This window comes from Sinocyclocheilus rhinocerous, unplaced genomic scaffold (assembly GCF_001515625.1).
Source record: "Sinocyclocheilus rhinocerous isolate Xijiao unplaced genomic scaffold, SAMN03320098_v1.1 scaffold625, whole genome shotgun sequence".
Lineage (NCBI taxonomy): Eukaryota > Metazoa > Chordata > Actinopteri > Cypriniformes > Cyprinidae > Sinocyclocheilus > Sinocyclocheilus rhinocerous.
The window spans coordinates 402,797-419,029 of record NW_015646350.1 but is presented as its reverse complement, the minus strand read 5'-3'; the positions used below and the strand labels follow the sequence as shown (position 1 = coordinate 419,029).

The 16,233-nt window shown below is 38.8% G+C and overlaps 1 protein-coding gene across 1 annotated transcript in view; it reads left to right on the top strand.

Moving 5' to 3' along the window:
• Nucleotides 1-4,867: 4,867 nt before the first annotated feature.
• LOC107707368 (neuron navigator 1-like) overlaps nucleotides 4,868-16,233 on the top strand; it is a 172,392-nt gene continuing 161,026 nt past the window's right edge. The window contains exon 1 of the mRNA XM_016511357.1: nucleotides 4,868-5,028. The gene's annotated coding sequence lies outside the window, so the exon portion shown is untranslated. The remainder of the gene's footprint in view (nucleotides 5,029-16,233) is intronic.

Here is a 16,233-nt window from a genome sequence, read left to right as displayed (position 1 = left end):
AAGAGGAGATGGCCACAATACCAAGTATTGGAAGAATATTAAAATCCAACAGGAAAAATAATAACTGTTGCTTTTGTATTTGTAGGAAATAAAGATGACCAAATAAATTTAACAGCTGTGGTGGTGGTTATGGCATATATCTCAAACTACCCTTCCATCAGGCATCCTTCCATTCCATACAGTAATCAGCTTCATTTTCAATGGGTTTGTGCTCAGAAAACTACACAAATATTATAAGTGAGAGCGAGACACACTTAATTTACGGTGATAGATGTCCCTCTAGAAAATGCGATAAATATGCGTTCTGTGTGAATGGCTTGGTTTCAGTTTTGACGTAAACAAGATCTTCTCCGCATTGATGTTCTCTTTTCCCGCAATATTTGTAATTAACAATGCAGCAGCGCCGCATCTAGTGGCTTCAACTGGATAGGCTAACAAAAACATTATAATGCAACGACACTTACATCGTCATCGCATCTTGTGCGCCACTGATAAGGCTGCCTCCTTAACGCACACCTAAAATTCGAATGCAACGTTTTTGCATTCAAATGTGGATTTTTATTTTAAATTCGACGCATGTTCGAAATTCGAATTATTTTTTGACAGCCCTATAAACTACTATTGTGCATTATTTTCCTGTAGGTGTTTGTGCACAGCTAAATGTATTTGAGTTCATCAACATATTTTAATCTAAAATTAATCATGGCCAATTGTCACTCCATTGTGCTTTTATCCATTTTCTTGTTTCTGAGAATTATTAATACATTCTTCAGGGGCTATTAATACATTTTCAGGTGAACACAATATTGTTTAGACTATACATGGTTCGTAACCACAGATAGCATCATGTTGCCATACGGCACCTACCCATATTGCAAATTAATGCTTTTTATGACATGCCTGCCTAGAATACTCGAGTACTCTTAATGAGTAGTTAATCACAGCATTTTGTGGACTGTTTTGGGGTTTCTTTAAACAAATAGTTCACCCAAAATGTTTTAATCACCTTTACGTTTTTTGAAACCCCTATGTTTTTCTTGCTTACTGTATGTTAAGCAATATAAGTTATTTTCGTGCAGGCTCAGTGTGCCTACTTACATTTTTGCTTAACTCCACAAACGCACCAATTCATGTAATTCATTGCAGTTTCCAGCTGACATGAACACTAGTGGCAGTAAAATACAACTTTTAATCCTTTTTAATCCACACAAATTATGATTACAGGGTTAGATTATTATTTGCAAAGTACTTATTTTCACATGGTTCCTTGCCCAGCGCTATGTTATGATCTCAGAACACTTTTATCATAGTGCATGATTTGTAAACAAATACACTTTGATGTTTGCATCGCATAACCAGCTCCATATGTATGGCTTTTCTGTTGTAGTAAACTTGCTCTGTTGTGCACCTGGTATAGCACTGCACTTGTGATGTGAAGCGCTTGCTTGGGTACAAGTCCCTTGAAATGAGTCATGATAAAAGATCTCAAAGACTTCAGCAAATGAATTTATATCTCATATTTGCTTTTGTTAACACATTTGTTTAGGTTTAGAGTAGGGTTTAGTATTTTCAAGTGCAATAGAGCCTTTACCTTTTAGCGCCACTCACCAGACATTTAATTTCCAAACTGCCACAATACATACATACATACGTAAAACGTTGCCAGATTCACGTTTATTTGTTTTAGACAAAACCAAAAGCACTTTTAGTGTCTCTCACTAGATGTTTCACTTTGAACGTGTTGCAAAACATGCAAGAAACAACTTAATATAATTTTTCAAAATTTTCTTTCGTTTGTCCAATGAACCTGAGATGGACAAAATACTATAAAAGTGTCCCGTATCCATTGTGAGCTATACAGAAGTTCTGTGTGAGGAACAGAATGAAATTGAAACTATGATATTCACAAAAAAATATGTGATCAGATATTATTGGTTCAGTGAGCGATCGTCATTGACATCAAAAGTGGTGCAAAAATGTTGATGCACCATTTATGAATGTATATGAACACAGCTGAGATTGATAGCAGAAAAAAATATTTTGGGATGTACCATTCCTGTAATTAGCAAATCTTGTAGAAATACTTTTCTTAACAACAGCACATTTTCTTTCTTTTTTTTCTTTTCTTGTTTTACAATGCGCTCTGCTAAACTCTCTAATCTAAGCAGGACAATTACCAAAGCGTTAAGCATTGTTGTGATTATGTATTTTTCTAACCTTTAGCCTGCAAGTTAGCATGTTGATAAAGTATCCATGTCTCAGCTAGAAATGACGGCCCATTTCTCTGTAAACCTTCATCACCCACTGATTTAATTAGTGTTTCCTGCATCCTATTCAGCGCACATCTCAAAGAAACGGAGAAGATGCCCATTTACAAGAACAGCTGTGTCTTTACAAAGCCCTCCTGCGGTCCTCATTAAAACATCCCCACTGTCGCTAACAGCTAGTTAGCATTGCCTGGGATTTACACCCAGTCCCTATCAAACAGGCCTAAATTACTGTTATTCCCCACTTTAAAAAAGACCGATCTTATTTTAGCACCTTTTTACTTGATTCCGATGCAAAATTACAGTGATTTAAGTGGATATTTTAAGTATGTCAAAATGAAGAGGCTGTTAGTTGTACGCTATGCACCCTAGGCAATAAATGTAGTTTTTAAAAATCGTTTTAAACGTTAAAGAATAGCAGAGTTCACACCACAACTATAACGATTAACGATATCGTAGGAATCACTTTTAGTATGATTTTTTTTTCGAGCTGATGAACTCTAAAAACATTGACAGCCAATCAGAATCCATCTCACTTTAAATAGCTTGAGCATTTATAGTACCCGGCGACATAATTCCAGTGCATGCTTATATAAAAAACAAAGCAATATGGTGCCTTGGTGTGGATGCTAACAGTTATTAGGCGCGTTTCCATTACAGATTTGCGCAAAACTTTGGTGATATTTTATAAATGTCGATAAAAAAGTATTGCGGAATGACGGCGTTTCCATTAACCAATGTTATGCAACTAAAATGTAATCTTTTGCCTCTCGCGATAAGTCATGGCAATGGATTTTGGTGGGATTTTAACGGATTTTGGCTATATTTATTCAAAGGAGGCGTATGCGTGTATCTTTACAGAAGCAGCACAGAGAGCCGCTTCAGAAACGTGTGTGGCGCGGCTGGAATAAACACAAGCATTGACTAGAGTGGCCGCAATCAGCTTCGGTGGCCGTATCAGAGCCAGACTATGGAGGTTATAGTACATTGAAGAATGATCATATTACTTTTTACATACGCCATGTGACCTGTAAATGCGGAAAAAAACGTTTCCATTGCAGTTTTGCGAATTATTCCTTTTTCGCATTGCCTGAAAAACCACCTCATGTGAGCGTAAAAACTTTTTTGCGATATATGGGCGTTTTTGCGAAATTGGCGCGTTTCCATTAGGCATATTTTCAATTTGCAATATCAATTTGTGCAATTTGAAGGGTAATGGAAACGCGCCTAGTGTTATCATTCCTGTGAGTAGGCCTTTATTCAGTAGAAGCCATATTGAATTTTACATTTGTGCATTCAATGCACACATTTACATTTCATCAGTTCTATGTGGATTCATGCAAATTCAAACAAGTCCGAGGAATAGACTTACAGTCTTTACAATGGCATGCACTGTATAAAGGTCCTATCACATAATCTTCACAACTCTCAGTAATGTTTTATGGAGTTTTTGTCTACTAGAAGTCTTTTGTAAGGATGTTTTATCAGCTGAACAACTGGCATGTTGTTAAACAACAGTACAATCCATTGAGCTCATGTACTTCTGTCCCTCACAGACTCGTTTTCATTCCCCTCAAAAATTAAATATGGCGCCACCCCGCATGAGGTCTGTAGCATGTCGGTTTCCCAAAAGTATTTAATGTCAACTAAAGTGTGAACAAAATAGCAATATTTATAACATAAAAGTGATGTCAAAGCCAAACAGTAGCGTTTAACCTCAAAACCCACACTTCAGATAAACTAAGCCTGGATTATTTACAGCCTTATCATTCTGCCACTGCTTTTATAGCCCTCACACACACACACACACACACACACACAGTCGTATTTGCAACATCAGGAGTCTTTATCAGAGTCTTTCATCCACATACCGAATTTGTTCTTCATGTCTGATAGCTTCATCCTCCTAATAGCCCAGGTAGCTACTGCTGTAGGAGAGAGCTAATATTTCACGCTGAGCAGGAGCCCAGACAACGGGTCCATTTACTGGCAGATAGAGAGAGAAAAAGCGAAAGAGGGAGCGATAAGGGAGGAGGGGGGGGATCTGGACTGCAGGCGGACTGCGGCAGGAGGGGTGTGACGTGATCGAGAGAGAGAGAGAAAGAGAGAGAGATGGCAAGATACAACCCTCAGGCTGAGTCTTTGTAGCAGAGAAGCAGCAGAGATGCTCGCATTCCAAACAGGAAGCGCTTTGTGCCAGAAGTGGATGTAGTTTTTCATCAGTCGGCTGTGTTTGGAGGAGTGATGAGTGTGTCATTCTGAGTCAGGGCTACGAAGGATCGATGAGTCAGTGTGACACTTGTTCGTGACCCAGCATGTGTGACGGGACAGTGAGTTTGAGGACTGCAGAGAGTACGTGTGTGTTTACTCCCAGAGAGCAATGCTTTCATAATGCATCTGTTTAGTTGAACTGCTTCATTTAACAGGATGATATTGGGTTTTTGAACATTGTCATTGTGTGTCATATCAGAAATATGACTTCAGAGTTAGGTCAGCTTTCGATAACTTGTGTGAATGAGTAAGACTTCCTCGGGTTAACAGAATTGAAAACTGCTGATTGGCCGAGGGCTTCCCTGCCCTGCGAGAAAACTTCCTGTTTCCTCCAAGTGGACTTTGTGTTTCATTGGGAAAGCACGCCAAAGGATGCAAGTGTAATCCAGGAAAAAACACATCCTATTGTTTCTTAGGATCGCACACGGATCCGTAGCCCGCACTTCTCAACGGCAGTACGAAGAAACGTACTGTACAGTGAAGCCGTAAGGTAAGAGATGTTACACTGACATATTATTTGAATTGCAGTTATTGAATGTGTGAGAATGATTGCCACTGTGGTATGGGAAGATGATGACAGTTCCTTGAAGAAGGCGACTCTCTCAGGACAGAGTGAATGTTTGAAAGATTCACATCAGGTGGTTGTGTGGTTTTTCATTGCAGTGATGCCTGATGCTGTGAAACCGGTGGATGTGTTTGGCAGAGTCTGTACTCTACTTGACTGTGTCATTATATCCTATATGCTAAAATACTGAAGTTATAAAACAATGACATCAGAATCTGACCGATTATGTGCTTTTGTATAGTGACTTTGTAGCGAAGTGTGAAACCGGTGGATGTGTTTGGCAGAGTCTGTACTCTACTTGACTGTGTCATTATATCCTATATGCTAAAATACTGAAGTTATAAAACAATGACATCAGAATCTGACCGATTATGTGCTTTTGTATAGTGACTTTGTAGTGAAGTACACACAAATATTTGAGGCTTAATTAGGTTGAGATCCTGATGCCTTCTTTTGAATAACTCAGCAGGCTTGTCTTTATAGTTTGAGGGTTTGGTTCATAAATGCCTTTTTGAATTTCACTGGTTTCATGGTCACAGCAAGCAATAATACATAGTATGGTCGTCACAAACCATGTTTATCTGCATCTAAACCTGTATTAATGTAGTCCAGAACTGGGTCGTATCTTCTTTTGAGTAGTTTTGTTCAGATTTTTCGAGGTTGAGGGCATGTCATGTTGGTATTTGTCTAATTTGGCGAATTTCTTCCAAGTGACGGATAAGTTTGTGCCAAAAACATTGTAGATTTTGATTGGACACACAGCCTTTATAATATAACAACTGTTATATTATATTATATTATATTATATTATAAAAACTGATTAATCAGCCAATGTTGTTTTAAAAAAATCTATTTTATAAATGAAAACTTCATTAACAATAATGAGTTAACCATGAAAATGTTTTGTGATTATTTTATTGATATATTATAGAAATAGTTTACAATAAAAGGAGAGAAAAGGGGTAGAAATGGAATCAAATCAAGTGGTTTATGTATTTTTTAAATGCCATATATTATATTATATTATATTATATATTTTTCTCAAGTATTGTTGTGATGATTAGATTAAATGTACAAATTCTTCACAAAAGGGAAAAGCTACAGATTGAGTACAATCATTTCCAATTGCAGACTGATATCCTGACAGTGAGATGCTGTAACATCTGTTTGTATAAGCCATTGATTTTTTTGAAGTATAAATATTTGTATCCATCCTTTTTAAATTAATATGCTCTGTCACACATGCTGTTTGCATTAAGCATATGACATTGTGGCAACATCAAATACAGAGTGAGGTTAATTGATGAGTGACAGGGTCAAATGCTGCTCTGATGTGGCAGAAGAGCTTCAGACCAACTGATGCGGACATGCGGGAAAGACTCGACCCTTTTTAACCTTTTATCATTACACGCACAACTACCCACAATAGTCAGCACTAGACTGACACAGTCAGAGCTGTGTCAGTCGGAGTCTCTTCAGATGTGCTGAACTGAAGTGAATTGAGTGTAAGGGAGAGGGACCTCTGACCGGTGTCCATTGTGTTTGCCTTCATGAGTCACACTGTCACTCAACAAGTAAAAACACACTGGTTTGTGATTAACCGGCTCATTGTCTACCGTGTTACTCACACTTCATCTAACTGGTCAAACAACATGCCGTTTTAAGGAAGTAGGAGGAACATTCCGAACATTTGTTAGCCACGATGAAAGTTAAAAGTCTTAAATGTGGCAGCTGACTAATGAGCAACAATCACAGCTAATTTGTTTTAGAAAATGTTATTTGGGTAAATTGAGATTTTCAAATGCATAAAATAAAACAAATGTAAAACATACATATTAGCTACCATCATACATGAAATAAAATAAAACAGACATACTGTTTAAGCTCACATCATACATTACAAACAAAAATAAAATAAAACGTATATATTAGCTACCATCACACAAAAAGCATACATATTAGTTATCATAATACATAAAATAAAACAAAAATTAAATAAAGCAGACATTTTAGCTACCATAATACACAACATTAGCAAAAAATAAAAATAAAATAAAACATACCTATTTGCTACTATCATACATGAAACAAAAATAAAATAAAACGTAGATATAAGCTACCGTCATACATAAAATAAAAAATAAAACATACACATAAGCTAACATCATGCATTAAATGAAACAAAACATACTTAATAGCTAAAATCATACATAAAATACAACAAATATAAAGCTTTAGCTACCATACATAAAATAAAAAAAACTAAAAAACATACTTATTATCTACCTTAATACATAAAATAAAACAAAACAAAACAAATATTAGTTAACGTAATGCATGATTTAAATTAAATTAAATTAAGTTGGTATTTTGGTGGAAATTGTTACCATGGTGAATTTTTCAGTGTATTTACCACAAATAGCTGCCTAACTATCACTTTCATTCGCAACAAAGCCATGTTATTTATCCTGTTTTGTTTTTATGCCATCCAGAGGGAACGAGGACCCACTTGAAATGCAAATTTCATTTGATAATAGGGTTTGTGGACTTGCAGTGCTTTCAGATAAGTGCTGAAGACTCACTGTTTGGTGGTCACACTCATAGTCTTTTATGGAACATACGGACATAAAACAAGAGTGTCATGTTTGGATATTAATGGGAAAATGAAACCGTTCTGTTTTGTGCCACTTCTTATGCCAAGCAGTAGGTGGCAGACTTTACACAGATTCAGACTGAGCTGAAAACCTGTCCGTCTCTCCTTTTGTAATCAGTGCAGGGCATGACAGAATGGAGCAGATAGCAGATGAACTTTCTCATGTGGTCTCTCAGAGTAAATAAGGGTCAGCCTTGAATGTTGTTTGCCTGACAGCCTCCATGTCAACAGTCCAATCAGTGAAACCGTTCTGTTTTGTGCCACTTCTTATGCCAAGCAGTAGGTGGCAGACTTTACACAGATTCAGACTGAGCTGAAAACCTGTCCGTCTCTCCTTTTGTAATCAGTGCAGGGCATGACAGAATGGAACAGATAGCAGATGAACTTTCTCATGTGGTCTCTCAGAGTAAATAAGGGTCAGCCTTGAATGTTGTTTGCCTGAGAGCCTCCATGTCAACAGTCCAATCAGTCCATGTGCTGACTCGTGATAAGGAGGTCGACATCAGGTGTGATGTCAGCACAGCCCGAGATAAACACCATGTGAAACATCCTGTGCTTTTCACCTTTATGAGCATCTTTGCTTGCTAATAAACCAGGTCTCTATTCCTGGAGCCGGTTACATAAAGTTACTATTTCAAGACTCTGTGTTAACAACTCTTTTTACCAACTAGCAGTTATTCAAGGGGTAATCAATCTTACTTTTCGGATTCAAATTAGACCAGTCTACATTAATTTGTTAGTCTTAAAGGGGTCATATGATGCTGCTAAGCACCAAGAGCTTGTATCACTCCAAAGAGAAAGGAAAAATTGAAATTGCATCATATGACCCCTTTAATGAAAAAAAAAAGTAGATGACTTGTAAGGCAAGTTGTAAGACTAGTCTAAGCAGCACCCGGTGTTGAGTATGTGTAGGTTGATTGTCTCTGTGGCATACATACATACATATTAGCTAGCATGATGAAATAAAACAAAAATAAGACATGCATAGTTAGCATGATACATAAAAGCAAATCATACATATTAGCTAACATTGTATATAAAATAAAAATAAAACACATATATTAGCTACCATTATATATAAAATAAAACAAAAATAAAACGCATATATATATATATATATTAGCTACCATCATGAATAAATGAAAAATACAACATGCATATTAGTTACAACCATAAATAAAATATAACAAAAATATAACATGCATATTAGCTACCATCATATATACAGTAGCATGGTACCTACAGCTTCTGCCAAAATACTATAGTTATTGTCACACTAAAAGTGTGGATTAAATGAAATTTTGTTGAGTATGTGTAGGTTGATGGTCATGTGTCACACCTTTAGGCATGTATCTGATTGACTTCTGAATGGAAATTTACATTGCATTACACACCAAAGTGGGGTCCCATCTGCTGACGCTGGACTCCTAATGATTATTAATAGGGCATCTGAAGAGCCCCAGACCTCCCCTGACATTTATAGGATTATTTAAAAACAAAGAAAAGGATGGATATGGATGGACTCAGTGTCCGTCTGCCGGTCATTCACGACCTCTGTGGCTCATTCTTCCTCTTTCTGAATTGAAATATTATATAACATGAAAACCGACAGATAGAGACAGACAGTCACACCACATTAGCCTCTGATCTGACCCACAACAGTGTTGCTGCAAAGTCTGTAACCTTTTCTTCAGAGACGCTGGATTGACTTGAGAGACAGAGATTTATTACAAGGTCATGAGCCAAAGATGTTGTGCACATTAAAGGTTCTCCATCCCATCACTTTGTCTATTTTGGACTGATTGTGGCTTGTCACAGTAAGAAAGTCATTCAGGCAATATCTTATTTTCCTTTCCAGCGCAGTACTGCTGAGGGTTTGACTAATATAGAGTTTGGTGTATGAAGGCCCAAATAAACGATGCTTCTTGGTGGCAATTAAACTGCAGCTCTTCTCTGTGATAATAGGTATTAACAGTTCAACTGCTGCTTTAAGAGGAACTGATACAGGGCCTTTCATGGAACCGGTAATTCATGGAAATAGGTGGGTGAATCCTAACTTTAGTTTTGGTATCACACTTATGCTGCATCCGAAGATGCTTTCTGCTCTACTATATACAGTAGTATACGAAAAGCAGTACACCAAAATATTAGTATATGTAAATACACTTACCGGCCACTTTATTAGGTACACCTTGCTAGTACCGGGTTGGACCCCCTTTTGGATGGACAATACTCATGGGCGTAGCTTGTGGGCCATAGCAATTTAAGGATTTTACTAAATATTTATTTATTTATAAAGATTTTTCTACGAAGTAAATATGCATATAATGTTGTCAATAATACATGTAAAAGTTAATACATTTTCAATTATTATTGTAAGTAAATTAATAAATCAAAACAAACTTAACGTCTCCCTCAATCTTATTTGCGTAAGAATTGTCGCGTGACGATTCTGCATTTTGGTGGATAATAGACTTATAATGTTTGCCTGTTGTGGTGCATAAAATGATATTCCACTTTTTTAACAACGTACATGAACTGCAGAGAAATCTGGAGACAATGAAAAACTCAGATGAAGATATCAATGGCGTGCTTGATGACTTCGGACCTGGACAATCAGATAAAGGTGATCGACAGGACGCAGTCGTTTAAGCGGCTCAGTGTTCCACTTTTATGCCGACCATTTACATCCAAATGTTATTTAATTTACACAGAACACAACCTATAAATAGATTTTAGAATATAAACTGTTTATCGTCTATTCAGTAAGACTAAATAGAAAGTGTGCGCCTGCCATTGTGCATTAACTTGAATCAAGCCCAACAAATGTCTATTTTAAAAACAGTGGTTGAGTAATTCACTCAAGCCTCCTTTGAGATCGTTTTGACAGACATGTTTATTGTGCATTTTCAACGTGTTTATTGCTAAGTTTAGTGTGGCAAAATAGAAGCGCAGCCGTAATTCGCGTGCAATATATCTGGTTACCTGACAACCTCACGCGCTTGCTGCTGCTCTATGTGAATGTGAGTGTGAATTTGTAGATTCACCTAACTTATAAACCTAAAATGTGTTTATAAGTACGAATGACCAAATCAACCGGCTCGGTTTGGCCCCCCCCCAAGCTCAAACGTCAGGATACGAGGATCCATGCTTTCATGTTGTTTCCACTAAATTCTGACCCTGCCATCCGAATGTTGCAGCAGAAATCATCACTCATCAGACCAGGCAACCAATATTCTATTCAATTTTGGTGAAGTGTTCCCAGTCCCTAGTGCTCGGTCGGATGATATACGTCTTCCTGTAAAGGTCTTCCTGTGTTCGTCTCCCTTAGTTCCTGTAAATAAAGACCGTGTAAAGTATTCTCCAGCGTCTCCTCGTCCTTCGTGTGTGTGCACCCGTGAAAGAACATCCGAACCGAACTGTAAGCGGCATCCCTTCCCCGTGTTGGATTTCCGGTTTTTGTAAGTTTTTGTTTTTCCTTTTTTTCCGTGCGCTCCTCCACGTCCCGATATGGAGGAGCGTTTGATGTTCCTCACAGTGGCTCAGGCGAGCCCAGACCCCATCGTCTTCGCGAGGGCGTTTGTGCCGCTCGCCCTCGCCAGCTCCCTCGAGGGGAAAACCCTCGCGACGCTATTCCGGATCGGGATGACGTTCCATCATCCCACGGAGCTCCCAGACACCAACAACCCCCCCCCCAAGCTCAAACGTCAGGATACGAGGATCCATGCTTTCATGTTGTTTCCACTAAATTCTGACCCTGCCATCCGAATGTTGCAGCAGAAATCATCACTCATCAGACCAGGCAACCAATATTCTATTCAATTTTGGTGAGCATGGTTCAAGTGACCCAATTGACCCTTAGCAAAGACCCACCCCACTTAGTTGCTGTTGCTATGTCCAACAAGCCATGGCACTCTCACGCCACACATCATGTTCTCACGCAGTGAAAAATACATCACGGAGCTAATAGGACACTGACAATGGCATCAGACAAGACAGAGCAGGTTACTTTTGGTATGAAACAAATATTTCAAATTTTGTCTTTGTTTTTTTAAGAAATTCAAACAAATACCGTTTTGTGGCTCTTTAATGTGTTGTGTGACAGATTGCTGTAGCAGCACGAGAACTGATCATCTCTACCGCTTTACTAGTTATAGCACTTTACTAGTTATAGCATAAATAAACATGAATGAACATCAGAAGGTATCTTGTTTCAACCACGGAAAGACGTAAATACACAACATTTTTTTAAGTTCAAGTCCACCAACATTAATCTACTCTCTTGCCTGGTTTGTTTGTCAGACAAAATGGCAGATTCGGTGTTATGATTGGTCAGATCGGATGTCAATCAAACTCCCTGCGAAGGGTCAATTCCGATTTTTTTCTTCCCATGAGGCACAGGTCAGATATGACCCATGAATGTGTAAGCCAAATTCTCAGATCGGTATCAGGCCTCATTCACATGTGGAAATAAATCTGATGAATTGAATACGTGCATTTGCTTTAGTGGATAGATTGGATATTCCTCCGTCAATGTGTGTCGTACGTCGTTGAAAAAGCGACGGTGGCAAATTATGTCAACTCAAATGGATGCTTTTTCAGGTCAGTACCAGCAGTGTTTCCAAGTGTGGGGTTTTCCTTCTGAATTGGGCCTACTTTACACTGTTGCCTGGGGTTGTTTTTTAGTCTAGGTTAAAGCGATCCCTCCTGGGAAAACTGTGGAAAACCACGTTTTGGCTAGTTTTGAATTGCAGCTGGACTGATTTTGTTTCTCAGACCTGGCAACCTGTCAGTACATCTACCCTGGGTTTGTCGGGTCTCGGGTCTGATCACCTGTTCCTTGCTGTCTCTTCGTACGTCGTTGAAAAAGCGACGGTGGCAAATTATGTCAACTCAAATGGATGCTTTTTCAGGTCAGTACCAGCAGTGTTTCCAAGTGTGGGGTTTTCCTTCTGAATTGGGCCTACTTTACACTGTTGCCTGGGGTTGTTTTTTAGTCTAGGTTAAAGCGATCCCTCCTGGGAAAACTGTGGAAAACCACGTTTTGGCTAGTTTTGAATTGCAGCTGGACTGATTTTGTTTCTCAGACCTGGCAACCTGTCAGTAAATCTACCCTGGATCTTCAGCGGGATCGGATCCGCTTCGTCCTGCTCTCGTGCAACAGGGAGTTTTAGTGGTGGGAGATTCCACGCTCACACGAACTGTCCGCAGAGGCGCTCATTGCCCGTGGTGATATATCTCTGTACAATAAAGCCTCTGCTGAACCCGCACCTGAATCCAGCCTATTCCCTGACAGGGTTGTTTTACCAAGTGTATATTGTGCATGTGCTGATATCAGATATGGGACACTTTTAAAAGAAGATGTAAGCTGGCCATCAGAAAAAAAATCGAACATAGTCAACAAATTGGAATTGGGCATCAAGAACTGCAGTATAAATGCGGCCTGAAATCACCTTTCTGCCCCATTCTTATGTTTGGTTCAAACTATAGCAGATCGTCTTGAAAATGTCTACATGGCTAAATGCATGGAGTTGCTGCCCTGTGATTGGCTGATTAGATATTTATAATATGATACAAACTTTGCTTAGAACAGCCTTCAACCATCATTAATCTGGACTTGGTTTTCAGTCTCTGCTAACCTGAAAAGCTTGATTGTGTTGACTAGGGCTGGGTATAGTTCCAAAATTTTCGATACGATACCGATGCAAGCATGCTGCACATTTACTGGCTCACTGACGTTGACCAGATTAAACCCTTAGGTATCGAAATTTGGTACCGAACGAAAATAAATTTTTCGATACTCGATAGTATCGAGGCAATTCGGTCAGTGGCTAAAAAGTATCGAACTCGATACCCAGCCCTAGTGTTGACCCACATTTCTGCCTGTGAAGCCGAGTCAATGATACACCTGTCATCTAGCTTTGTTTTGAGGAAATATGCCACATCAGCGTGTATATATTGTATACAATATATACTGGATTGTATACAAGTAGAATTCAGTATTATTTACAATATATTGATATAATTATGAACATGATTGTAAATAGTAGGTGGCTTTGGCTTCACAGTTTTGAGGGGTTTTTCATTTAATTTAGCATAGTTATACTAGGGCTGTCAACTTAACATGTTATTTTGTTATAATTACCCGGTAATTATGGAAAAAATAATGTGATAAAATTAATAGCGCATTTAATGCCCCTGTGCATCTGTCATCTTACATTGCATGCAGGTGCTAATGAACATGATGCAGGATGATTGACTGTGTGATGTAGCCTATGAGAATGCAGTTATATGCCCCTAAAACTCAAGATATGTCTTATATTTACATCATATGATATAGTGTAGCAATATCACATGAGCAAAAGTGCTGTTTTTCCCTAATATCTGCACAAGTGTAATGTGATATTGTTTTTATATTACAGTTCTATAAACAAGAAGTTAATATTGTGTTAAGTTTTAGACACAGTCTGTTTTTGCTCAATTTTGCCAACAAAAATAGTTCCAAACAAAGCCACAGTAGAAATGTTGCGCACTTCCAAGCAACACATGATGGTGTTTCGTTACTGAATTAATCCACGGTTTGAATGAATGAAGTAAGCCAATGATTCAGGTAGCCATTCAGAAAGACAGCCACTTGCTTCATTTCTGAATGAATCGGCTGTTTGAATCAATTGGTTGATTGAACGACTCATTCATTAAGACAGTCGCTGCATCAGAAATCAATTACTTCCTTACTATATAGTACGCGAAAGAACAGTATGCCAAAAGAGTAGCTTGTCCAAATTCATAGTATTCAAACAACAGTAGGCGAAAAGCACCCACTACTTTCGGTGAGATTCTGAAGGGTGATTCTGATGGATACTTTACTATCCCATGAGTCCACGGGAGAGGATTTATGAATGGAAGCGATGCAACACAACTGGTGGAAGTGGAAAAGGAAGTGAGTATCCCTATGATCTACTCCCTTTGAAAGGCAGAGCCCTTGAAATGAGTTCTTAAAGGGTGTAGAGCATTACTGTCTCGTGTAAAGGCCAAAATTATACTTCAGTTTTTACGTGTGCGCAAGGATCCGTGTAGTGTGCATGACCCAAATTTCATCACCAAAATAGTATGCGCGTATTGTACGCACACCATCAAATTTTTGTAACCATCCCAGATAGCACATGTACGTCTGCAAGATGTCTGTTAAAGATCGCGTAATCTGGAAAGCATCTGCTGTGTACAAACATCTGATAGACGTCTTTAAGATGTCAGTTTTACATACATTCATAAATATCTTAAAGACATCTTCTAAACGTCTATATGACATCTGATAGGAAACATCCTGTAGACGTATTGCAGATGAGCAAACACTCTAAAAATATGTCTTGCAGATGTAAATGCAGACATCAAATAGATGTCTCCGTGATGTACGTGTGCTATCAGGGATGCGTACTTTGTACCCTCAGGTTGCACATGGATTTGCACTAATCAGTTGTTCCACAAGGGGGCAGCACTGGCCCGGGTCGTTGTTTCACAGTAGAAAACAAAGCTAAAGAGATGGAACAACAACAACAGACGCCCACATTGACGAGCACTTGTGAGGGGGGTTATGAGAGAGATGCAAATTTAGTTTAAAAGAGTACAAAGACATTTTTATCGGTCATGCTGGACAAAGATAAAGCTTTCTAGAGCGCATGTATCGTCCGCCTGCATTCGCACACACTATCAAATGGAGTATACTTTGAATTGCTATGTGTTCAACTATACGTATACACTAGCGTACGTGTACACAAATGAAGTATACTTTGGTCTTAAGCATTTGGAACTCTTTTGGCAAAGGACTGACTGACCGAATGTTACATTGACAATGCTGCGTGTCCATGTAGCTGTTACGGGGCGAACGAGACGTGAGACACGTGGATCCATGTGCAAGGCTTTATTTACAAAGGCGTGGTCAATAAACAGGCAAGGGTCAGATAACACAGGTATATCACAGGCAAGACAAAGAATATTCCTAGGGCTAGCGTGGGTCTTCGATCGGCGAACAGTATCCAGAGGGCTTGACAAGAGGGGTAATCCAATAACACGAGCAATAGTCCAGGCGAGGTGAGAACACAGTCCGAAACAGCAAGACAAAGGGTTAATCCAAGAAACACAGGCAGAAGGTCAGGAAACGGATAACAAGGCAACACGAGGTGGCTAGACTAAGACTAGAACTAGAACTAGAACTGGTAACTAGGACTGGGAACTAGGAATGGCCCCGTAATGCAGCTATCGCTAGAAGAGTGATATGCGCTAAACAATACTCGGCAGTTTGAGAACGATCTGAGTGAGTGTAATATAGTGTGTGTGTGATTGGTTACAGCTGTGTGCAATCAGTGCAATGGATGATGGGAAATGTAGTCCGTGGTGACGTGTAACAGTCTGTGTAGTGAGAGAGTCAATATGATGGATGAGTGACCTCTGGTGGCGATCGGACGGAAGTCCATGGACAG